At 39.1% G+C, this 26,200-nt stretch overlaps 1 long non-coding RNA gene across 1 annotated transcript; it reads left to right on the forward strand.

The window, feature by feature from the left end:
- Positions 1–5,476: 5,476 nt before the first annotated feature.
- LOC117802685 lies at positions 5,477–26,200 on the forward strand. The gene is made up of 4 exons (XR_004626136.1): positions 5,477–5,618; positions 19,329–19,560; positions 21,536–21,655; positions 24,019–26,200. It is a non-coding gene; the product is annotated as an uncharacterized LOC117802685 (long non-coding RNA).

Genomic DNA, 26,200 nt, shown 5'->3' on the forward strand with positions numbered 1-26,200 from the left:
TGTCTCTATCTCTGTCAAATAAATAAATAAAATCTTAAAAAAAAAAAAAGAATAGCTTCAATCTTTGATTGCAACAGTAATGTAATTAAAGAATGAAGATGATAAATTTTCTTTTCTAAGCCTGGAATATATTTTTGTCAGCTGTAACCTTGGTATTACTATAGGCGTGTTGAAATGTAGTTTTTCCGTAAGTAGATGACATCACTTTAGTGCAGTCTCTTTTCTTTTTAAATCTCCTACAGTGCTATTAATCAAACACAAAGCCTATAAAATGAGCTTGGTGTCATCTTGTCCTTTGCTGGTTTCCTGATTGGAAAGCTCACCCTTGGCCTGTGATCACATTCACTTGGCAGAAAATCAGTTTATTTGATGGGTAAGGACATCAAAATATTTCTTTTCTTGGTTAAATTAATTCTCCTTCCCCCAAAATATAGTACAATGGAACTGATGTGTTAAGTAAACCCACAGATGCTATTTCTTCTAATTCTCCAAATGCTACCGTAGCTCACGTCTAGGGAATAGAGTAGGTGACATGAGGGACGCTAATGTCAAATATAAGCTCAGGGAGTTGGCCAGCCATACTTCCTTGGCTGGCAGAGCTCATCTTCTTTTCCTCCCTCTTCACTAAGTTGTAGATTTTTTAAGGATAAAGATGGTGTGCTCTTCCTTTGCAATTTTGCACACATAGAAGCTGACTGTCTGATATATCCCCAATGTTACTAATTATGCACCATGAAGTGGTTTGGACTCCATGGAAGAATGTTCCACAAAGTACAAACTATTTAGGATGGAAACACATTTTCTTACCCAACAACAACAAAAAACCCCAAAACACTCCCATCTGCCTTATTGAGCAACATTATGTAATGCGTAATTGTTGCAACTTAAGATGATATTGTTGAGTGTGTACTATATTCTAGGCATTGCTCTATACGATTCACACGTTGTCTGAGTTAGAACCCTGTTGCAACCTGCTGGCTATGGAAATGTATGTGGAAGAACTAAGGTAGAGAATGGGCTCCTGAAGAACCAGTGTAAAGAATTTCATTGTTTCTTGTTTGTTTTCCAGCTTTATTGAGATACAACTGATGTAAGTTTCAAGTATACAGTGTGATGAGTTAATACATATGTATACTGGGAAATGTTTACCACAGTAAGGCTAGTTAACACATCCTTTACCTCACATAATTATCATTTTGTTGTCGTTGTTATGGTGAGAACTTTAAAGTTCTACTCTCAAAACAGCTTTCAAGTATACAATACAGTATTGAGAACTACAGTCACCATGCTGTATATTAGATCCCAGGAAATTATTCATCCTATAACTGAAAGGTTGAAGCCTTTGACCTACATCTCCCCATTTCCCACCCCCCTAAGTCCCCTTAGCTCCTTGCAACCACCATTCTACTTTGTTTCTATGTTCCATGTTTTTTGATTCTACATATGAGTGACATCATACAGTATTTGTCTTTCCCTGACTTCTTTCCCTTTGCATAATGCCCTCAAGGTCCAATCATGTTATACTTAATGGCAAGATATTCTTCTTTTTTGTGGCCGAATGATATTCTGTTATGTATACACACCGCGTTTTCTTTATCCATTCATCCAACAGCAGATGCTTGGGTTGTTTCCATGTCTTGGCTATTGTGAATAATACTGCGATGGACATGGGAATGCAGATACCTTTTTGAGATAACCATTTCATCTTCTTTTGAATATATTCCCAGAAGTGGGACTGCTGGATCACAGGGTAGTTCTATTTTTATTTTTTATTTTATTTTTTTAAAAGATTTTATTTATTTATTTGACAGCCAGCGAGAGAGGGAACACAAGCAGGGGGAGTAGGAGAGGAAGAAGCAGGCTCCCAGCCGAGAAGCCCGACGTGGGGCTTGATCCCAGAACTCTGGGATCACGCCCTGAGCCGAAGGCAGACGCTTAACGACTGAGCCACCCAGGCGCCCCAGTTCTATTTTTAATGTTTCGAGGAATCTCCATACTATTTTCCACAGTAGCTGCACCAATTTATATTCTAATCAACAGTACACAAAAGTTCCCTTTTCTCTACATCCTCGCCAATCCTTATCTCTTCTCTTTTTGATGACAGCCATTCTAACATGTGTGAGGTGATGTCTCATGTGGTTTTGATACTGTATTTCCCTGATACTGAGCATGTTTTCCTGTACTTGCTGGTCATTTGTGTGTCTTATTTGGAAAAATGTCTGTTTAGTTCCTCTGCTCATTTTTTAACCAGATTTTTTTTTTTGCTATTGAGTTGTATGAATTGCTCATATATTCTGTATACTAACCCCTTATCAGATATATGTTTTGCCTTTATTGTTTGTTTATTAACACATTTACCAGAGAAGCCTGGGTCCACTTCCCTTTTCCTTAGGTCTTAGGGTTGGAAACAATGTCATGTGAACAGGGGAGAAATTTACCTTCATCCATTTTTCTACCTCATGCTGTTATACTGTAATATCCTTGTTTTCCCGATGAGGAAGTGGAGGTAGATTTAGGTTTCATGGGTGGGATACCTTAAAGTCAGACTTAGACCATGGTTTATCTTATTTCAGAGTCCACAGACTTGACAAGTATTCTATAAACTGCCTCTAGTGTTTATATAAGCCTCAAGTAATTGGTTGTGGTGTCTTCTATTTTTTTTATTTTTTTAAAGATTTTATTTATTTATTTGACAGAGAGACAGACAGCCAGCGAGAGAGGGAACACAAGCAGGGGGAGTGGGAGAGGAAGAAGCAGGCTCCCAGTGGAGCAGGGAGCCCGATGCGGGACTCTATCCCAGGACTCCAGGATCACGCCCTGAGCTGAAGGCAGCCGCTTTATGACTGAGCCACCCAGGCGCCCCTGTGGTGTCTTTTATTACTCCCAAAAAGTAACCTTTACTTTTTAAAAAATAAAAAAAGGAAAGATTTGAAAACACATTAGGACTAGAATCTAGGGACATGGGTTCTAGCCAGCATCTATCATAAATGAGATGAAACTTGGAAGTTACTTAACTTCTATCCTCAGTGAAATAGAGGAATAGAAAACCCTGTGACTTCATTCCAAGGCTCTTACCAACAATTTTACCAAAAAATAAAAAAGTCACGTTGTGGCTCATCCACGCACATTCCTGTATTTTTTATTTGCTATAGACACTATGTAGATGCTACCTTATGTTTGCTTAGTAATTATAATTTTCTAAACCATTGAGTTCAGAGGATGATCATTTAGAATAAGTTATCATAACCAAAGTTTTTAAAAAGATTTTTTTTAAAGATTTTATTTATTTATTTGACAGAGATAGACAGAGCCAGTGAGAGAGGGAACACAAGCAGGGGGAGTGGGAAAGGGAGAAGCAGGCTCACAGCAGAGGAGCCTGACGTGGGGCTCGATCCCATAACGCCGGGATCACGCCCTGAGCCGAAGGCAGACGCTTAACCGCTGTGCCACCCAGGCGCCCCTAAAAAGATTTTATTTATTCATTTGAGAGAGAGAGAGATAAAGAGAGCACAAGCAGAAGGAGGGGCAGAGGGAGAGGGAGAAGCAGGCTCCCCACTGAGCAGGGAGCCCAATGTGGGACTCGATCCCAGGATCCCGGGATCATGACCTGAGCCGAAGACAGATGCTTAACCGACTGAGCCACCCAAGTGCCCCATAACGGAAATATGTTATAAGTATGCCTGTCACTCTTTACTGCTTGTATCAATTATAAATAAAGGTTCAGTATCATAAAAAGCTAGACAACTAATCTAGATCAGGTGTTTTTAACCTGATTGCACAGTAGAAACACCTGGATAGGGATGGGGGGTGGGAGTAGTTTTGAAAAAAAATATTATCTTGGAGCTCTTATAGACCAATTATATCAGAATCTCTGGAGTGGGGCCTGGGTGTCAATATCTTTGAAATACCCCCTCTCCTGTGACTTTAATAGAGCTGAAGTTTACAACTACTGATATACAATAAATCACTGTGTAGTGCACTAAGGTTTCTGATTATTCTTCAACTGTGTTCTCAAGAGGTAATTAATTCAGTAATCCAGGGGTGTAATGCACCATCAATTGTTAATACAAAAACAATATTTCCTTATTGTAATAGTGTGATTTGGGCTCATAAGATTTTTTTTTTTTTCCATCAGCCACTTCAAGTCAGCCATTATAGTTTGTTTTATGGCTATGTCGTGTAGAGCAGCTCCCTATCTACGTACTTGATATTTCTTAATGTGAAAGGAAGATGAGCATCTGGCTGTCTGGAAAAAAAAGTTGTGGGTTGGAAATTTGAGTTTTGAAGTTCCCTTTTGAATTCTAATAAGTTAGCTTATTTTTGAAATCTCTGTTTTAAGACTAAAACAATGATATAATTTTATATTTTGCTCCCCAATTCTTCAACAGTTCTTAAAGGTCAGCAGCTATTTCCACAGTGAAAATGGGACCAAGAGGTTTTCATTAACTCATCCCCAGAAAATTCAGTAATAAAATGTGAATTTATATTCACTGATACTGAATAATCTCTTATCGCCAAAGAACTCTGAAAGTCATGGTGAAAGATATCCACTTCTAGGTCAGGACACAAAGAAGACTCAACTTGTTGGATGGCTGATTGAAGGAATTATCTCAAATTCCAGTCATAACATTGAAACAGACTTGGTTGTAATTTATTTATTTACTGAGCCATCTGGTCTCAGGCGCTAGAGGAAAGAAGGTCATTATATAACACACAGATGAACCCTCAGTTCCTTGCACTAAGATATTTGAAAGGCTGATTCAGGGCCCACGCTGCTGACCAAAAAGCCCAGTCTGGTCAGACTGCAGAACTGTACGACCCAATCTCAGAACCATCCAGTGAGCTCTCTTTTCTCTAGCGAGAGGGGAGCAGGGGAAAGTTTTCCCTAACCTTCCTCCAGGTGCGAACCATCTGCCGGAACACACAGAGAATCCTCCCGGTGGGAGCACGGCCCGGCCCGCGTCCATTATGTCCACCCTACGAAACTCAAGGCCCGAGTCTGAGGAAGGAGAGGAAAAGACAGATGGATCCATAGTGTTATGGGGGATTTTTCTGCTTGTTTGTCATCCTTGACCTCTTCTGTGTAACCCTACTGTGAATGATAGAATTAAAAGTAAATGGAAACATTTCCTTCTTAGGGAAGGAGGTGGTGCCCTCTGACTGTGACTTCTTTTATGTTGATGCATATTTTTTTTGGCTCTGTGCCAAAAAATTTGTCTGTGTTGAGACCTGGTTCCTAGATTTCAAAGTGCTGCCATAGGAGGCAGCAAAAGCAAAGACCCCTCGTATTTCGGGATGCTGCTGAGAGGGAGTGCTCGTGTAACCCCAAGTTCACTTTCATGGTCAGTTTTATTCTCCACTGAAATTTGAAGTAGGCTGTAATTAGCAAGCTGATCAAAAGCAGGGGGTTGAAAAACCGTTTAGAGAGCTAGGACGGAAAAAGTCTTCATTGCCAGTCAATGGACAGGGAAGAAAAGGCTGAAGAGGGGGCCTCCGTGTGGAATGTTGCATTCCAGTAACCACTGCTGGCTTTGTTGGACTGTTAACAAGGAATGTGTTTATTGTAATACTTCACACCGTACTGAATCCACACGCATGCATTAGCGTTCCTGCTGCAGGTAAGATAATGCGATTACCTTCTATATGCAGAGAAACTGAACCTGATCTTTTAATGAATAAATACAAGAATCTAGTGCTGTATTCCTTTTTGTTGTTGTTGTTAAGATTTTATTTATTTATTTGACAGAGAGACAGTGAGCAAGAGAGGGAACACAAGCAGGGGGAGTGGGAGAGGGAGAAGCAGGCTCCCAGTGGAGCCGGGAGCCTGATGCGGGGCTCAATCTCAGGACCCCAGGATCACGCCCTGATCTGAAGGCAGACACTTAAAGACTGAGCCACGCAGGCACCCGTAATGCTGAAGTCCTAATCAAAAGACTCCTTAATATATGGATTCATAGAATGGTTTTTGGTTTATGTATCAGGTTTATTTTATGTTTCCTTTTGAAACAGCATACATTTTCCTTGTTTGTTTGGTTTTTTTTTAGAATCATGTGTACCTTCTTCGTACAGTTTTAAAGATAATAAAGGTCAACATACTTTTAAAATGCCTATTTAATCTGATTTCTTAGGGTTTCTGAAAAGCTTTCTTTTTAAACATGCATTTATGAATTTGTGTACTTTCTCCTTCACAATTGTCCCCTTTAGAGCAAGGGCTGTGTCAAGAATACCTTTTTTAGGGGCGCCTGGGTGGCATAGCAGTTAAGCGTCTGCCTTTGGCTCAGGGCGTGATCCTCGCGTTTGGGGATCGAGTCCCACATCAGGCTCCTCCGCTATGAGCCTGCTTCTTCCTCTCCCACTCCCCCTGCTTGTGTTCCCTCTCTCACTGGCTGTCTCTATCTCTGTCGAATAAATAAATAAAATCTTAAAAAAAAAAAAAAAAGAATACCTTTTTTATACTAGTAGTGCTTTGGCACAATGGCTTACATATTATAAGCTCACAATTAATATTTATTGGTTGGTTGATTTTATGCTATATATGGGACATAATCTATAATAATGAGTTTTCATGCTACCAGACCCGACTAAATTTTTGAAAAAAGTAATTTTGTTTCTGTCTCTATCTTGGTGCCTCTCATTCAGTCTGTGTCCACTGAAATGTAGCTCCTGTCTTCACCAACCAACTGAAACAGCCTTTGGTGAGCCTTTGATGAGTGGCTACCTTTCAGTTGGTATTTCCCTAGACCTCTTCATGTATTCTGAAATTCTCCCCTCCTTTGGCTTTCATACCATTTCCTGTTTCTCTGCTCCTTCTAGTATCCCTTGTATGTTTCTCTTCCTCTGCAGATCCCTTAAATATCGAGGTGGATTCCTCTGTGCCTTCTCTTCCTGTTCTAGCCTCCTAAGGCCTCCCATCCCACTTGCAGGACTTTAGTATTACATGTTGGGGAATCTTAAAATTGACCTGTCCAGACAAGCAGGGTTTGCCTGAGATTTAGACCATTATTTCGAGGTATCTGCCAAACATTTCTACCTGGATATCCCGAAAGCATCGCAAACTCAACATATAAAAACTGAATTCTCATGACATCCCTATAGTTCCCATCCTGTCACGTGACTCCTCCCCCTTATCCGTTTCATATCCCCACTTAGTGAATTTCATCTATTTCCCACCACTCTATCAGCTGCACAAGATAAAAACTTGGAACTATTAGCAGAGGTGGCCTTTGCTGAGGTTCTATTAGGCTTGGGAGAACAAATTCTTGATTTCATTTGCCTGGTGACCTTCAACCCTCAGCGTTCAACTCAAGCACCATCTCCTTTCTGAGGCCTTTGTCATACCCAATAAAGTAGTTAGATACTCTCAGTTCTAGATGCATTTACTTACTTTTACTACAGTACAGAATTACGTTGTATTGTAATTGTCTGTGTACATCTGTTTCCGCTACTGGACTATGAACTCCTATGAGTTCTTAATGACATTAACAAATAACAATAACCAGTTAGTCATCATTGTAGAATACTAGTAACCCAATTCAGTATTTTGAAAACGAATAATAAAAAGAATTAAGAATTTAACCTCCCTTTGCTCTATGAACTGTACTTCTGGGGAACTATAGTAAATGAGGAAAACTTCCTTCATATTCTGGCTAAGAAATGAAGAAGGACTAATAGAATTATAATGCCCTCATTATGCAATCTACCCATTGAGCACCAATGTCTGCTAACATGATAAAACAAGAGATACACAGACATTAGTGCCTCCTGATGGAAACATACCCCATTCAGTAAAGACTCTTACCAAAGCCTACCAAATCTGAACCTTTTCAAACCTGTAGGATTCAGCCACTGATTTAAAAAGAGAAAATTGAAGAACATGTTAAACAATACCATAGGGTTGCAGTCAGCAAAATCCAACCTCTGTCTTCCAGAAAAATGAACTGGTTTCTTTCTTCAACAAATAAGTTACAAATCTGAAAAAAGATGGAGGGAAAGTCTAGAAATTTTTTTAAAAAAACCTAAGTAACATGTAGTGAATCACAATGAGTGGACTTTATTTGGATCTTGATGCAAACAAACTGTTAAAAATTACTATATTTTGAGACAGTTGGAATTTTGAATACTGTGTATCTAATGGCATTAAATTATTATCATCAAATATTTTAGGTATGATAACAGTATTGTGGTTATTTTTTTAAGACACATCTTTTAGAGATACATGCTGAAATATTTGTGGATGAAATGATATGTCTTGGGTTTGCTTCAAAATTATATGGGAGGAAGGAATTCAATGGGATTTAGTTGAAATAAGACAGACTATGAATTTAAGCTTCTCGAAACTAAGTGATGGGTCAAAGGATTCATTTAAATGTTCCATTATACAAAGGTTGTTTTGTTTTGTTTTTAAAGAGTCTAAGTCTCTGACTCTTACTGCAGAGCTATTTGCACCACTGTATTAAACTGATCATGGAAAAAAAGCAAGCAAAATTCCAGAATTTTCTAAGTTTTTTTGGAAAAGGGTTCCCAAAACAAGGAACAAAAGCAGTGGTTAAAAATGTCCATCCTTGGAGTTCATGAACTCTGTTTTCTCATCTGACTTTGCCAAGAACTTCCTATGTGGTCTTTGGCAAAATAGACTTTTCTGTCTTGATTTGGGTTACTCTCCAAAAGTGGTCAGAGATCAAGGTCCTCACTATGACTTATCGGCAGAAGTTCCAGTTAAGGAGGGCTCCACCATTTGTATAAAGATGGTGCATAGGGCGCCTGTGTGGCTCAGTCGTTAAGTGTATGCCTTCAGCTCAGGTTGTGATCCCAGGGTCCCGGGATCAAGCCCCACATTGGGCTCCCTGCTCACCCTGTTTCTCCTTCTCCCACTCCCCCTACTTGTGTTTCCTCTCTCGCTGCCTCTCTCTCTGTCAAATAACCATGACAACAACAACAAAAAATCTTTATAAAAAAAAAAGATGGTGCGTAAAGTGAGTCTATTTAATCAGCTTTTAAATAACTATTAATATAATGGATTACATGACAAATATAAAATAAAAAAATCTTCATAGAGGAAAAAAAAGATGGATTATATGAAAAGCCATTATTGACCAAGATTTTATAAGTAACAGTATTATTGACTCAAAATAGAAGGACTGCTTTTTATTTTAATATTAAATCTCATGGTTGGGGGTCTCTATAACTTCCTTTTTCAATAGTTTTCCTTTCTATTAGTTATTTGAAATATGGTAATAATGCTTTCTACACTGATTTTAATCTATGGTTTACATTAGTTTCTTTCATAAAGGGCTGCTCTTGCTTAAATTTTGAGATGTTTTCAATGCCAAGATCTGTAGACAGCTTTGCAAACAAAGGAAACACGATGATCATTTGAGGCTGGTGCATGTATATTTTGTCTGTCTTGCCCCAGAAATAAATGACATGGTAAAGTAGATGGAATCAACTTTCTCTTTTACCCACCTGGCATCATTTGTTTCCAATTTCAGGCATCTAGTTGAAGATATTTTTTCAGCCAAAGAGGTTTGGTGTCATCCCAGAATTCTCAGTTACTTATGTAACAACTAGACAATACCCTTCTGTACAGCCATTTTTTTACCCATACAAATCCTCTCCCATACATTTGGACAGACATGCTTTCTGAACCACAAACATATGCCTACTCTAATTTTCTTTGTCATATCTGTAAGTTATTTTGCCCAAGATATACTTATTCATCTGTTTCATATTTAGATAGCCTTCCTTAGAGTAAGCTGTAAAATGCTGTCATGGCTATTGGAAAAATTTTTTAAACAAAGAGAAGGGTACATGCAGGGTAATTATAAAGCAAAGCTATGAGGGAAGAAAAACAGGCAGGGAGAGAGTCAAATGCCAGATGGACACACCAGAAAGTTTTGAAACTCCCACAACTCACAAAAATTAATGGGGAATTACAGGTTGAAATTCCTTGCTCTAGAATATTGAGAAGAGGTGCTAATATTTAAACAAAATGCAGGCTATAAATCTTGGGTTGAAAAGTAAGAATATGAAAATAAAATGTGCAGCCCATGGGTCCTGTCCCCATGCTTTAATAAACCACCATTTTGCACCAAAAAAAAAAAAAAAAAGAAGAAGAAGAAGAAGAAGAAAGAAAAGAAAAGAAAAGAAAAGAAAAGAAAAAGTGCAATGAGGATTTGTATGTATATGGACGAGGTAACTCAGAAATGCTCAAAACTAGCTGTCATCAGTCAACAGATTTTCTGCCGGGTCTGCCATAAGTGTGCAGAAGGATGCGGTATTAGAACGGGTCTTGGATTGTAAATGATGCGTTAGAAGTTCATAAATAAGTTTTGGAATTTATAGCCCAAACATTCTTCACATCGTTCTCTATCATAAGCCTTTTCAAAAATGGTCTCACAAGACATATTGTAAGAATGAGGGCTTAGCTACCCTCCAAAGTCCAAGATGGAATTGCTAAATTTAAGCATTCTGAACTCTGAATAGTTTTTTTTTTTTTAAACAATTCCTACAGCCTACCGGAAAGCCCTTCATTTCTAAAAATTTTAGTGAAATTAGCTATTCCAATAATGACATTCAAATATTTTTTGCAGTTTTTAATCATATATTTTGGGAGTGACAGTGTAAAATGTGCTTAAACAACTATAGGAAGTTGTATGATTTTTAACTAAAGCAGAGGTGGATTATGGATTGCAGATTCTGGACTATTGGTAGAAGGCATTTTGTGGCAGAGCTTGGCTAGATGCTCCCCGATCCTTCTTCTCCTCCTGGACACACAAGAACACTCATGTTCCAATCCTGCCTGCAGTTAGGTTGGTGTTATTTGACTGGGTCTCGCCAATGGGATGTGGAGGCAAAAAACGTCCACCACTTCCAGACTTGTTTATAAAACCATTGAATGTTTAATAGTCCTGAATGATCTTCCTTGCTCTCTCTCTTCACGTGACGGCTGAGTGATGATGAAGCAGGGTAGGCCATGGAGGCGCTAAGGGATAGCGGAGCCATAATGCAGAAATGACCCAGATCTCTCAGTCGCTGTCTGGAGGACAGCTTTGAAGGATAGCTGCCCAATCTGTATTGGTTGGGGAAGAGAGAAAGAAAAATCTTTTAATTAGATGGTGGGAATTCTTTCACCATGTATACTGTATCAAATTACCATGATGTGCACTTAAAATATCTTACAATTTCAATTGTCAATTTTACCTCCGTAAAACTGAAATAGAACAAAACAAGATAAGGAAGGAAGGAAGGAAGGGAGGGAGGGAGGGAGGGAGGGGGGGAGGAAAGAAGGGAGAAGTTTTTATTGTTAAGCCACTGAGAAATTTTTATTAAGCATTGGGTGTGCATATTAATAGCTGCTAAAATTAATTACAGTAACATTATAACATTGTTTGTAAGTATTTGGTATACCATTCTTTCATTTAATTTGCCAAGAGCCACTGTGCTCTGTACCTTGTCTCTTCTTACATAATGGGCTGAACTTCTCTACTCCCAGACCCCCTGATGTTGACCCTAGGCCCCACATCATGCAGGCCATGATGTTATACTTCCTAAGAGAGCTCACTTCTTGATCATAGGTTTGAAGAATTTCAGAGGGCTTGTCCATTCTTCAGGAATTTTCCATACTTCCATTCGAGCAAAATAATTTCTTCCAGGATAGTAAACAACTTTTTATGACAAAACACTTTACATTTTGGAGATACTTTCCTCCATATACATACACATCATAATCCTTTTTTCATATTCTTATTTTTCAACCCAAGAGTCTAGTTGCATTCTGTTTGGGAGGAAATATCAAAATTTCCTCTCAAATTTCACAGCTCCGAATTTTAACCCATGGGTCACCTTAAATCATAGTTTGTGGAAGCTTTAAAACTTTCTGCTATGTCTATTTTTCTTTCACTATTCCCTCCTGTTAAGTGTAAACAGCTCTATTTTATAATTACCTGGTGTGTATTTTTCTCTTTATTTAAAGTAAGTTTCTGTATTGGAAAAAACCCAGTCCTCATCCTGTGCTTCTCCTTTACCCTCATGCTACTACCACACTTAACCACTTTAGGGCAACGGACGTCTAAGGTTTTTTTTTTTCCCATGCCAAGCAATTCTGCAGAGCCAGCTGGGTGTCCTACACCTGAACTCACTTATGACACTGTCGACCTGGAGACAGCATCAGATTCCACAAGTGAAGGGCTCCGTCCCACTAGTCTGCCCCTCTTCAGATGCCAGTTGCAAGCCCCCATTGTCACCTATGTTTCTGACCAATTGGATTCTGACCATGACCCCCTCCTGAGATTCAATTAATATACTAGAGCAGCTCACAAAACCCGTGAGAACAGTTTACTCACTTATTCTAAAAGGACATGATTAGGGATACGGATGGATATCCCGACGGAAGAGATGCTTTGGGGCAAGGTCTGTGGGAGGGGTGCAGACTCTCCATGCTCTCATGGGCTATGCCACTCTCCCAGCTCATCTACATGTCCACCAACCTAGAAGCTCTCCAAAACCCACATATTGAGAATTTTTGTGACTTCTTCATCAGGTAGGCATGATAGATCATTAACTCCATTTTCAGTCCCTCTTCCCTCTCCGGAGAATGGGGGGTAAAGAGGAGAATTCTAAGCTTCTAATCATGACTTGGTCTTTCTGGTGACAAGTTGGATCCACCTGGGAGCCCACCGAGAGTCACCTCATTAGAACAAAGGACACTGCTATCACCCGGAAATTCCAAGGGATTGAAGAATCTGTGCCAAAAGCTGGCGGCAGAGATCAATGTATATTTTTTCTATTACCTCATAGTTTCTAATAACCATGACAGCAGTTTGCACCCCTCCCCCCAGTGTCAGGAAAGACAGCACAGGATTCACCGGGTTTCTGTTCCCTCCCTGCCCAGGGCAACCTCTTTAAGGAGCAGCACTTGCAACACGGGCCTAGAAAATTCCAAGGCCCTTAGCTCCTCCACCTGACCATTTCCAAAACCTCAGCGGAAACTCTGGGCTCTTCTCCATCACCACCATTGTCAATCCAATGGCAAACCTACCTACAAATTCTGTTATTCTTGAAACTACTCTGTGTTCAACCAGTCTTTCCCAAAACAAGTTCAGCAGAATCTCAAAAATCAACCTACCTTCCATGCTCTCAAACTTTCCTCACCCAGGGAAGTCCCCCATTTAGCCTAAATGAATAGTCTTGACCTTACCAAATGCCTCTGGTACCAGAGCAGACTCGACCTGGTGACTCGGATAAGTGGAGGTATTTTCCCAGAGCCCAAGCCCAACACAGATCTCAGACCTGCTCTGGATCTTGGCAGAAGTCTAAAACAGATTCTCAAAGTTTAGAATGCATTAGAATTATTAAGGAAATACTTGTTTAAAAGCAGATTCCGGGACCTATCATCTTCAGAGATTTAAAATCCGTAGGATTTTGGGTGTGTCCTAGGAGTCTGTATTTCCATGAAGCCCCTCAGACATACCTGTCCCTGTGGATGCAGACCTGCTTTCAGAATGCAGATGGAGTAATGTCAGAAAATAAGTGACATATTAAGCTGCCCGAGAAAAATGTTCCATTGTGTCAAAATAAAGTCAATTAAAAGAGCTTTATGATGGGTTGGCCTTTGCCATTTAAAGACATTCTCAGGATTTTGATGCTTCGTTCCTTCTTTGCTTACAGCTCTCCAAATCTCCTCCAAGCCATGACTCAGCCTTTTGTTAGGTGTCCTTAGCTTTGCCTCTCAGTGTTTGCTTCTGTCCTTACATTGCATTCGGAAATCAGCCAAAGTTCCAGGTCAGTGAGTGTGTGGTGGAAATTACTCTAATGTCCAGTTCTCTTCCTCTTCCAGGCACAACAGACACAGAACTTCTCCACCCCCTTGTGTTAGGAGAAGCTATGGCATTAATACTGGGTAATGAAATACTAGCAGAAGTGGCAAATGTGGGATTCTCGAGTCTTCCCTTTCCTTCCACAACCTCTTTTTGGGTCTTGTGTTCCAAAAGGCGCAGCTATAAACTCGTAAAAACTTAATCTGCCCAGGTCCTTTAGTGACTGTATGTAAGAGTTTTTGCTGATTCACAGGGAGCAAGTAGTATGAGCAAGAAATAACCCTGTGTTGGGTTAATCCACCAAGACGTGGGGGTGGCCCATTATCACAGAAACCATGTCCGTGCTGACTAATACGAAGTGGTATTGTCCTTTAATGGAGTTTACCCAAGGCCGCCTCTATTCTTGCTTATTTAGTTGATGGCGGCTGACGGTCTTGGAGAATTCAGTCTATTGGCAATGGGATAACTTGTCTTTATTTAGTGATAATGTTTAGATGAGCACCTAATAAATGTGTTTAAGTAAATAAATATTTAGTTTGAAACAGAAATGTTCAGGGGACTCTCTTCCTTACCAATTACACTGTGAGCTCTTTGAATCTGACTAGCACAGAGCTGATGGATTATTGGGCATTTCTCTTAGCATAACTCAAACATCCAGATTGAGATCCAACAGCCATTCATTTGCACTGACTTTAATCTGGACAGAATTTTCTGTCTAAATTTCTTCTGGGAGTGTGTGCTATTCTGTAGACACATAGCCTTAATGTATCTTGTAAGTTCCAAAAAAAAAAATTACAAATGTCGATAAAATATGTTAAAATGACCGAGTCACACTTTTTTTTTTTTTTTTTTTTTTACTTTCTTTCTTTTTTTTCTTTCATTTAACTCCTCTGGAAGTAACATGAAAGTTCAGGGCAGTCGTAACCCTTAGGAGGCTTTTAAGTGTGACTCTTAGGAATTTGTATTCATGTGTCCTCCTTAAAAACTTTCATTGTCCATACAAGGCAAGTAAGGTTGACTAGATTGTCCTTGTTTTACCTTTGCAAAGGCTTAGTTTAAATTTTGCAGCTGGAAGAATGGATTCTAAACAGGTTTTGCTGGAGTGGTTGTGTCTGATTTCTGGCCCAGAGCAAGATACAAACTGACAATTTTCTTTTGTTCTGTGTTCCCCCCACCCTGCCGCCCTTTTCCCCCAATTACAAATGGTTAGTTCTGCTTTTGAAAGTGTTTTCTTTGTTTTGTTTTGTTTGCCTAGTTGTATGCACTCCTAAGTTCTGCAACTTTCTGGGCTTGGAGCCAGTTTAGTTTAACATTGTTTACTGTTTCAGAGCCATCTTGGGAGATCGGTATTTTAATGAAGAACATGTTGATTTTAGATACTAGCAAATGTCTTTTGACCCAAAATGTCTCCCCATTCTAACCCTTCTCAGCAGACTTCTCACGGAGCCCTCATCTCTCCCTAAAGATCATGGCAATCTGTTTTGAACATATTCACATTGTTGAACGTAGTTTTTCAATTACCACACTTAGTACATCTTGGCTAAACTATTCTCTTCACCATAGTTTGCTAGTTTTTCCCCTTTTCCTACATTTTAGTTTAATTTCTATCTCCAAGAAAATCTTAGCACAATATGGAACATCTGAAATAAAGAGGTAATTAACTTTTAGTATAATAGTTATGATATAGGAGTTCCCCATTTTGAAAATGGGGAAATGCATGAATAATAAGGTAATCGACTAAAAAAGGGGGGGAAGCTCATATTGTCTTGCTTTGGGTTCCGCAGCCTCAATGAGGAACCTGAGATAAAGATTGAAGTTCAAGTAGTTTATTTGGGAGATGATCCTAGAAAACACAGATTAGGAAGTGGAGAAGGGACACAAGAAAGGCAAGGAAGCCAAAAGAGAGTGAGTCATCAAGCCATTTCCTCTGGGCCACTGGGCCTCAGCCCAGGGTCTCCCTCCCTACTGTGGGAAAGAGTGTGAAACATTGCCTAGAGTTATCCCACCTCAGCGGTGCAATTGGGGTATTTATTTCTCAACTTGGTTGAGGCTGCTCTTGAATGTATTAATTCTCTGGCCTTTCCCAGGTGCCCTGCACAGCTTGGCCCTGCTAGACAACCAAAGAAACACCCTCAGCATTGGAGGAAGCAACCAGAAGCCATAGAGGTGGATACAGAAGGATATGAGAGGGCCTGGAAGTGTCTGTTACTCATATGAAAAGATATCTCATTAACAATCAAATACATGCAAATTAAAACAATGAAATATTATTTTTGACATATTTTGACATCATTTTGACATACTAGAGTAGAAAAGATTTTTTTCCAAAAGGGAGACTGTTGGAAAATACATACTACTGGTAAGGCTAAAAGTACAATCTTTCTAGAAGGGCCATTTGGGATATAAATCAAAAGCCCTAAAAATAAGTTTCCCTTTGATCCAGGAACTCTGATTCTAAGAATGTATTCTGAGAGGATAATTAAATCAGTATGCAGTATTCATTGAACCATTGGTTATAAAAGTGAAATAACCAGGAAAATCCAAATGTCCAATAATAAGTGATTGGTTAAGGAATCCAGCCATCCAATCCATTCATCCAAAGGACTATAATGGAGCCATTTGAACTGATAAAGGAGAAATGATTACCTGGAAATATTTTCACAATATATTGACAAATGTTCAAATCAGATGCTCCTATTTTGTTAAAATATGGATGAATGTGTTATATGCATATAAAAAATTCTGGAAAGAAGAAAATCAGATTGCAGCTATTGCTGATCGGTAGGAATACAGATTCAAAATTTTTTTTTGAATCTATTTTTGTCATTTTCCACTTACTTATTTTTTTAAAAGATTTTATTTACTTATTTGATAAAGAGATAGAGAGAAACAAAGAGCAAGCACAAGCAGGGGGAGCTGCAGAGGGAGAGGGAGAAGTAGGATCCCCACCGAACAGGGAGCCCACCATCCCAGTACCCTGAGATCATGACCTGAGCCGAAGGCAGATGCTTAACCAACTGAGCCACTGAGGCGCCCCTTCCAGGTACTTATAATGGTATTATTATACCTTATAACAAAGTTAAAGTTACTTTTAAAAAGTGAGCACATAGTTTATGAGATTATTATATAAAGGCCACTTAGCATGCAAAAATGATACATTAAAAATGCCAGTTGTATACAATCAAGGTAGAATGGTAATTTACAGTGAAAGCTACTTCTGTGGGCTAGAAAGCATAAGATAGGCACCAATCTAATCTTCGAGAAATTTTTTATAAAATTAAAATCACTTGATTTTTTTTCTAGAAAAATATCACATAGCACTATCCCGTCTTTTCATACAAAAATATGGGTCATAGTAATTTTGACTTGAGTAGAGTTATAGCTCATGTAATTTTGCAACTTGGAGGAAAAACTTATTACAGCAAAAACCAAAATTACAAGTAGATCATGTTTACAAGTTTATGCATATCCTGTGGCTTAGAAATGTGTACCAGCAAGCAGGAATATGTTTTCTCATGAGATCAAAAAGCTGTAGAAATAATGATGACCAAAATGTTAGGATTCTTCATGGCCAAAAATCATCATCACTTCCATTACCTGATTTCTTTTTCTCCTCCAAAGCTCTTTGAGGTTAGTACAGTATTACGACCCCATATCGGAGAATGAAGCGTAAGATGTTTTAACTAATTTTTTTCTCCCTCAGTGAAAAAAGCATCCATCTTAGGAATCAGAAATTTTCTGGTCCTTTAGTTGATTCCTTTCTTCCAACGCTGCACATAGGATTCAATCACAAGGTCTGGCTCCCATCCCAGACCATTAGCTGGGTTCTGTGTGCGCTCACATTCCCTCGTTGGTAAAACAAAGATAGTGATGTGCATAGATCACGGCAATTGTTCCCAAACTGTGGGGTACATCAGAATCACTTGGAGGACTTGCTTTTTGTTTTAATCGAGATATAATTCACAGACAACACTGTGCACACTTGTTGATTTGATAATTCGGGTGCTTGCTGAAGCACAGACTGGTGGGTCCCAGCCCCAAAGTTTATGAATCAGTAGGTCTGGGGTGGGGTCTGAGAATGTGCATTTATTTCTTTCTTTTATTTTTTTTATTTTTATTTAATATTTTATTTCATTTTATTTTATTTATTATTATTATTTTTTGAGATTTTATTTATTTGACAGAGCGAGACAGCGAGAGAGGGAACACAAGCAAGGGTAGTGTGAGAGGGAGAAGCAGGCTTCCTGCCAAGCAGAGAGCCCAATGCGGGACTGGATTCCAGGACCCTGGGATCATGACCTGAGCCAAAGGCAGATGCTTAACGGCTGAGCCACCCAGGTGCACCTGAGAGTATGCATTTCTAACAAGTTCTCAGGTGCTGCTGCTACTGGTGGTCCAGAGACCCCTCTTTGACAAAGATCCTAGCTTAGGATTCTTTAACTATTTTTCCTACTGAGAGTTGGTTTTATTTGTCCATGCCATTATAATCTCAGTGTAGATTATAAATTATAACTTGTGTGTATGTGTGTGTGTGTGTATAGGTATATGATGTCATTTTTGAATGTTTTGGTGAGGTTTGGTGGGGTCCAGGGCTGACGGCCAATAAGGTATTCTTGAGACGTCTTTGGTGCAAAATGGTGGCTTTATTAAAGCAATGCGGGCAGGACCTGTGGTCAGGAAGAGCTGCTGCCCCAGGACTGTGAGGAGCAACTAATTATATACTTTGGGGTTGGAGGAAGTGAAGATAAGGGAAGTTCCAAAAGGATTTTCATATGTTAAAGAAGGCTCAAGATGCTGGAGCAATGTTATAATCGGCCTCTCTCAAGTATTTGTCAATGGGCTGCAGGTTATAGAGAGATTTAATTTTATGTACATTTCCTTCTGCCTATGTATACATACATAATATGTATTTGAGCTATTTCGAGCTAGATATAGGTTTTTTATGTTTTTAACTGACTCAGATTTCCCCCAAATTATGTAAGTCTTTGCTATGTTGTGCTCTTGTGTTGAAATTATGAATAATATCTCTACTATGAAAATTATTTGAGGGGCACCTGGGTGGATCTATGGTTAAGCATCTGCCTTCGGCTCAGATCACAATCCTGGGATCCTGGGATCGAGTCCCGCATGGGGCTCCTTGCTCAGCGGGGAGCCAGCTTCTCCCTCTCTCCCTGCGGCTCAAGTGCTCTCTCTCAAAAATAAATAAATAAATAAAATCTTAAAATAAAAAAAAAAGAAAATTATGTGAGGTAATTATTTTGGGTAAGTTTCGTGCAGCATCATCAAATAAACATCAGCTAACGACCAACTTTCATTGTCTTCAGAAATTCAGAAAAGAATGTCTCAAGTGCCCACTCCAAATTGCACCTTTGTCCTCTCAGGAATGCTATTTACCAGATTTTTTATATCATGCGGAATGAGAGGTGAAGTCTTATTGTTATGGAAACAGAAAACAAATAAAGCAGAAGTCACTGAAGTAGGTGATGCTTACTTGTTCCTCTCCTTTCCTTCCAGCTCGAAGTGATTGCACAATCTGGCCATGCATCTGGGTCGCAGACCATAGACTCTCAGAGAGAGAGGGGGGCCTAGCAAGTGCCATGTGAGAGAACAAAGGTTTATGAAGCACCTTCCTTGGGCCTGGGCCTGGCACTGTGCTGAGCGGTAAGGCACAGAACACTGACTAAAATCCAGCCTTCAAGGATCTGAACCTTCAGACAAAGGACCAGAAAATTACACTACTTCTGTGGTAAGCGGGATGAAACCTTCTGCGTAGGGATTCCACCGTTCGTAGGAGAACTTCCTTTCATTTGTCTCTTTTTTCTTTTTCTTTCCTTCCTTCCTTCCGTTTTATTTATGTATTTGACACAGAGAGAAGGAACACAAGCAGCAGGAGTGGCAGAGGGAGAAGCAGGCTCCCGGCTGAGGAGGGAGACTGACGTGGGGCTCGATCCCAGCACCCTGGGATCCTGACCTGAGCCAAAGGCAGACTCTTAACCAACTGAGCCACTCGGGCGCCTGCCCAGCTCCAGTTTCACGAAAGACTCTCTTACCCTGGCAAGTTAGGACAGAGTCGTTTTTTTTTTAATCTATATAATTCACTAACTTTTGTATCTTTTTAGCAGTTACCTTTTTCAGACCAAGAGTACGGAAACTTTATTATATTTTTAAGTATGAAAACAAGCGATAGCTGCTGTTCGTAATCCTCAGGTGTGCTACACGGGTTTTCACCAACTAGATAAAAATCTGAAGATGGATGTTGTTTGCTCCCTGAGGCTGTTATCCTTGGTGATAGAAGACAAAACTGGCTGTTGAGGTTCAGTGGTTAGCCCTTGGCCAAATACCTGCAGGCCCAGGCCCCACGAGATTTCAGATTTAGATCAAGGACCCAAAAGCTCCGGTGCTTAGCCTTTTACTCTGAAAAAGAATCGAGAGAAAACATCCTGACCCTTAGGGAGATCTGTATACTTTCCTGACAGAGGGATCCGCTTACTCGCTAATACGCCTTCTTTATTTCTAATCATGGAGACCCTTTAGCTATTTGAGCTTTCTGTTACTTCATTTTTACAGTGACATGTGTTCTTTGTTTAGCTTCATTTTCTCTCACAGGGCTTTGGTTTGAAATAGCTCAGGAAGGGGATTTCATGTCTTGTAGCTATCTAATTTAGAATCGCCTTTCATTTCTCACAGTAATTTTAGCATAATATGTTAATCAAAGTTGTCTTATTTGTTTCCTCTTCTTATTTCTCTGCTTTCACATGACTTTGTGGGGTTTTTTTGTTTTTTGTTTTTTGGGGGTTTTTTTTGGTCTATCTCTTGCACAAAGAGCCAAATAAAAATCCCACAAAAAACATATAATTTGGACTAATTAAAATAACAAAAATGTTAGGGCAATATGGTATTTATTTCTAAGCTTTCTGTACTAAAAATAATAATGCCTCAGATTTATGTTGCAACTCAAAGCACTGTTGCAGTCATTTATCTTATTATTCTCAGGAGGGAGAAATATTTATTACAATCCCAATTTCATACGTGGAGAAAAAGTGATTTTCTGGAGTTTCAAAGTTAGCGAGCACAGAGGTAAAACAAAGTCTCCTGAGTTTCTTGATTCTCATCCTAGTAGTCTTTGCAGACTTTGTTGTCATTAGCATAAGAATGTGCTTTTCTGACATGATAATAGACATTAGAAGAAACATTGGTTATGGATTATGCTTTGTTTTTTGCAGAAGCTTTATATAGGTTTTCTTTAACAGTTTCAAATGGACTTTGGCTTTATCTTTAAGTTAGTTTAGAAAATTGCAGATGGCATGAAATTCTATGCAGTGTTGGGGTGTGGCATGACAATTGGCCCCCCTTGGCAGATCTACCAAATACCTCTGGGGTTTTGTCCCTCACACTTCTTTTTAGATTATTGAAATAGTCACATGGAGTAAACTAAAGCTTGTATGTAGCTTCCCAGAGGGTTGATTACTATCTTTTAAAATCAAGGGGTTATGTAGAAAGGTTGAATTCACGTTATATTGGAAGCATGGAAAAAGATGGTCCAAAAATTTTCCTACTTATCATTCTGTCCTACGACAGGGCCTGTGAATTTCAATCTTCACTCCTTTGGGATAAAAGATCTATTGCTACCATTGAAAATAAATGCTATCTGGTAAGGATGATGGATTAAAATAATCGTTAAGATTTTTGTATTAATTTGTCACCTTAAATTTCATCTCCAGTGTGGGCTTTGAGGTTGAGGAGTTTGGATAGAAAGGGGATCTACAGTCCAGAGGCCAGAAGCACTGTGAAGTCACTGAGTATCTGGGAATTTAGAAGGCCAAAGGAAAGCTCGATGTGGGGTAAGCCGTAATCATTCCCGCGTAGGCCCATCCTGCAGTCTTCACAGACGGTCAAACAATTTGTGGAATGGCACATGAGTCCAACAGAAGCTACCATGAAGCTTTAAAGCAGATTTTTTTTTTTTAACCTACCGGAAGCTAATCGATTGTAACTGATGTAATGTCAAAGCAAATATAGTCTGTTAGTCTGTCATCATGGTGCGTAAGGACATTAAATAGTTAATAATGAAATGTGAGACAGTATAATACATAAAAAGTCAGTGCTTTGACCAGAATGGATATTTGTAAATAAACCTTGGTAAAATAGAGTCCCATCCTGCCCACCCCCAATGCAGCTTCTGCTCCATCTAAAGAATAGATCAATTCAATTCATTTTAATTCACACATTTGGGGGATGTCCACTCTGTACTGGAACACCCAGGGCCTCAAACACAGGAAGCCACAGCTGCTGCTCAAACCTAGATGCAAATCCCAGGGTCTTGTAAAGCAGGTCGTAGCTGGAAAGAACATGGGGAACCTCTCCCAGAGGAGAGGTACAAAGCACAGGGGTAACATTCCTGTGGCTGTCTTAAATTTATAAAGAAAATATTATCAGTGTTTGCTAGTTTGCAGTATACACTGAAAAGAAAAAAAGAAAAACATATGTTGGACTAATCAGCATGAGAAAAGATGCTCAACATTATTATTATTAGTCATCAGAAAAATGTAAATTTAAATAACAAGATCTCACTTCTTAAATGCTAAAATGGCTAAAATTAAAAAGACGGAGGGGTGCCTGGGTGTTGGTTAAGGGTGCATCTCTTGATCTCAGCTTAGGTCTTGATCTCAGGGTCATGAGTTCAAGCCCCGCATTGGGCTGTACACTGGGCATGGAACCTACTTTAAAAAAATAATAAAAAATAAAAAAATAGGGACGCCTGGGTGGCTCAGCCTGTTAAGCATCTGCCTTTTGCTCAGGTCATGATCCCAGGGTCCTGGGATCAAGTCCCGTATCAGGCTCCTTGCTCAGTGGGAAGCCTGCTTCCCCCTCTGCCTCTGCTTCTCCCCCTGCTTGTGCTCTCTCTCTCTCTGATAAATGAATAAATTTTTTTTAAAAAAGAAAAATAAAAAAATAAAAAGACTGATAATGCCAAGTGTTTGTAAGGATGTGGAGCAATTGGGGCACTCACACATTTATCATAGTCACCCAAAAAATTCCACTCCAAGACTTACACATGAGTGTTCCTACCAGCTTTATTCATGACTGCCCAAACTATAAACCCAAATGTTTATCAACAGGTAAATTGATGAAAAATTTTGGTATATCTTCATTCAATGGAATACTCTTCAGCAATACAAAGTAATTAACTTGATACATGCAAAAAAATGGATGGATTTCAAAAACTAACAAAGTTAGACACAAAAAAATACATACTATATGATACCATTTCTCTGAAGAAACAAGCGCAGTCAAAACCAATCTGTAGTGGTAAGAAGTAGATCAGTGGTTTCTTGGGACTGGTTATGGGGGGTTTGGGGGAGTTGACTGCAAAAGAGCACAAGGGAATTTCCTGAGTTGATGGAAATATCGGGTATTTTGACTGGGGTGAGGCTACGTGGTTATGTACATTTTACAAAAATCATCAGCCTATACACAGAAAATGGTACATGTTGTATAAAAATTATACTTCAATCAAGTTGATTTATTTTTTATTTTTATTAAAGATTTTATTTATTTATTTGACAGAGAGAGAGAGAGCACAAGCAGGGGGAGTAGCAGGCAGAGGGAGAGGGAGAAGTAGGCTCCCCACCAAGCAAGAAGCCCAACGCAGGTCTTGATCCCAGAACCCCGGGATCGTGACCGGGGCCAAAGGCAGTTGCTTAACAGGCTGAGCCACCCAGGCGCCCCCAATCAAGTTGATTGAAAAAGAAAAATACTCATCTTTATTATGATTTAGCACTAAAGTTATTTTTCACAAGATAATTCTTTCATAAAGTATCCAAATTAGTACCAACATGGTGCCGAGCAGTGAGATAGGGAACATTTTTATAGCTTAGTGAAAAGTAGTGTGCTGATATCAGGGAAGCTGTTCTAGCAATTGCTATGAGGTGATTCTTTTTCAGTCAGGCATGGGTTAAGCGTTATGCCTTTAGATTGAGGCTGTCAGGATTTGAACCTAGCTCACCAGCTGCTGGCTGAGTCACCTTGGGAAAGTTACTTAATTTCTCAAAGCATCAATTTTTTTATGTAGAAAATACGAATAGCAATGGTCTCCATGTTGTAATGTGTGCGGAGATTAAATAAGACAGTTTATGTAAAGAGCCTAGGATACAGGAAATGCTTCATAACTATTAGTTATTGTTTCTGGTTTCACCCCTCACAGGAACATGGAGATCCGGAGAAGGGAGAACACAGCCTGTGGAGATACAAATCCGTTTTTCCCCTGGTTTTTATTTTTCTTTCACAACGTACGTAAGACTTTCATGAAAGGAATATTGTTCATTCCCAGGTAAAGAATGGAGACTAGGGACATTGGGCTGAAACTGAGAGACTGAGCTAACAGAAAGCACAAGGCTCAGTTTTGCAGCATTCTGTTTGTCCTCATGGTTTTGATAAGCAGATGAATTTAATGGAGGTAGCTACTCTCCAGCCATTCCCCCTTGCTCACCACAGCAGGTGGTTCTGGACCACATCAGGCGCAGGTAAAAATAAAGCCCCACCAAATGTTACCTCATGCCCACATTTAAAATCACAGATCAAGGATCTGTGAATCTTGCATCCTGGTTTCAGGTTCTAGCATTATATTTAACCTCAAACTATCCAGTACTTAAGATCCATTAACACAATCAATAGAGAATAGGGTGTATTTGAAGATAGGGTTGCAGCTGTTAAGTTCAAAAATGTGTCTGAGGAATGCAATCTTGCTCTGCTTGTCTTATCTGCTTTTTGTTCAGGCATTTACAAATTCTGTTCAGATTCTTGAAGTGAAAGTGAGTAAGTATATTTTTAAGTTTTTCTGTGGAAAAAAAGGATAATAAGTGAAAACATTCTGGAAGATTCATTTATTTAGAATACTTTCCCAGTAGCTCAGTGTGTGTGTGAGACATTTTTATGGAGTTATTTCGCAGAATTTTAAAACTCTAGGGTATGAAAACATCTGATTGTTTGCTTTGAAAAATCTGAGTCCTCAATTCTTGAAGTCTTAAAATGAATGCATAATTACCTTATAAGCCATCGTGCACATTAGTTTGCAAAGGAGAAAAGCCAGGGAACCAACTTTGCTTAAATGGAATTAACTTTCACAATTAAATCCTCTTTGGGGTGTGTGCTTCCTGAATCCCAAAGATGGCTGTGTTCCCAAGGCGATGTGGAAAGACAGAGAGGGTGTTGCAATACATCCCCATGAGAATGCAAATTTAAGTCTGAATATAAAATTAAAGACATCTGTAGGAATAATGAAAATGTGTGACTTAACATCTAGTGTCCCAAACCAAGTGAAACACCCAGGGCTTGGCAAATTGATCTATCTATCCATTTATCTACCTATCTATCTCATCAGTTAAGTGATAATGTGAAGGGGGAAGCCTGAGATAGTCCAGATTAACCACCAAGAGAAACTGATTAAGTATGTCCCACTTTATCCCTTATTTAGGAATAGATTTTTCACATAAAGATATCCAGTTGGTTGACTGTTTCAAGCAATGTGTGTAGGTTTAGTTTTTCTTGATCACGGTGTGATAGGTAGAACCTATAACAAATTTGAATCATTTGAATGTTATCAATAGGAAAAACACTAAACAGAATAACTAAATGGGGAAGCAGTTTAGTTTACTGTGAAAACACACGCCACTGAGGTCTCTGGAACTTTGAGCAGAGATTTTACTGATAATTTTATTTCTGCTGCTAATGTTCATGAACAAATCACAGTAACTCCCTGCATTGTTTGCTCTTCTTGAAAATAAGGGGGAGAGGGTTGGACCTGATTGTCTTAAGCTCTGTGATTCTCCCTGTCCAAAGATAGATGGAATTTTCGGTATATCAGAGAGGTAGCTTTCTTTAAACTTAATGACGGTAGTGTGGTATCTCAGCTATTTTCATTAATTAATTATGTGATACTTAAGATAAATAAAAGATACAAGGAATTAAATGATAGTCACATCATTATATAAATTACTGGGTAAAAATGGTGGCTTCAAAATACACATATCATTTCAATCCCTTGTGAACTCCCACTTAGGCTACACGTAGATGAAATTTTATTTGGGGGCATAAACTTACAATGACAAGGAGAATATGACTGTCTCCACAAACTGAACAGTGAGAACCCACCTATGAATCACACGTAATAGACACTTCCTAGCTGGTCTCTTCTTTTTATGACCAGGCTTAGTTTGTATTTTGTTTCACAGCCAAGGGGAATCCATAGCAACAGCATTTGAGAAGCTTAAAAATAGATGCATGAGTGGGAATTGACAGTAAACCTGAGAAAGCCAAATCTTAAACTGATATTGGGAAAAGATGAGAACCAATTAGGTTTATATCACACAGTCCTGAAAAACCTCAAC

This window comes from Ailuropoda melanoleuca, chromosome 6, assembly GCF_002007445.2.
Source record: "Ailuropoda melanoleuca isolate Jingjing chromosome 6, ASM200744v2, whole genome shotgun sequence".
Classification (NCBI taxonomy): Eukaryota; Metazoa; Chordata; class Mammalia; order Carnivora; family Ursidae; genus Ailuropoda; species Ailuropoda melanoleuca.